Consider the following 949-nt stretch of genomic DNA (forward strand, 5'->3'; position numbering starts at 1 on the left):
CAGACTCGGTTATTACTAAAAAGCAAGGTATTTGACGAAACGCGTTTTTATATATGTATGTGTGTCAATTAATTGGAGTAAAAGTTTGTAATTAATTAAAGCAGACTCTTTGTTTACTTATTTCAGCATTGAGTAGAAGCGGACACCTATTATTATTATTATTATTATAAACAGTACATATTTTAATTCAAGCGCACCATTGTTTCTTTCCCCTTTATTTTTACAATATATATATATATATATATATATATATATATATATACATAATATGTGTGTGTATGTACACACACACACACACACACACACATATACACATAAATGCCGTATAGTCTGTGCATCTCCATTATCAACAGGGTGCTTGGGGAACCAGTGTAGAATTTTAGGATGGGTCCAAATTACTATTTTGGGTGGAGAGGTTAGGCTGCAGGGGTGGGTGGGTTAGAGCGTGTCTGCAGGGGTGGGAGGGTTAGGCTGTGGATAGGGGGGGTGGGGGTTAGGCACCCCTGGGGAGGGTTAGGATTAGGCTGCGGCGGAGGAAGGGTTAGGGTTAGGTTGCAGTAAAGGGGGGTTAGGGTTAGGCACCACAGCGGAGGGTTAGGATTAGGGGAGGGAGGGGGGTAGAAGATTAGGGATCAGGGTTAGTTTACATAATTAGCAAGTGTTGGGATTTTAATCTCCGGGATGCCGCTGTCAGTATTTTGGCAGCCGGCATCCCGAGCGCCAGGATATCGTATGTAATAAATATATACAATGTCCATGTGATCCAGCTCTCCTTTAGGGTAGAATACCGCACCGGGTGCCCCCGTGATGAATCAATCATATACGCAGTGGACGCGGCACTCCTGGTGAATAAATCAATAACAGCTCTTGTGTAGGCAGATGATGAAAGACAACGTTTCAATGACGTTTATTAAGTCATTTTCCTCAGGTCTAAAAATAACAATGAAAC

Source organism: Pseudophryne corroboree, chromosome 4 (assembly GCF_028390025.1).
Source record: "Pseudophryne corroboree isolate aPseCor3 chromosome 4, aPseCor3.hap2, whole genome shotgun sequence".
In the NCBI taxonomy this organism is placed as follows: domain Eukaryota; kingdom Metazoa; phylum Chordata; class Amphibia; order Anura; family Myobatrachidae; genus Pseudophryne; species Pseudophryne corroboree.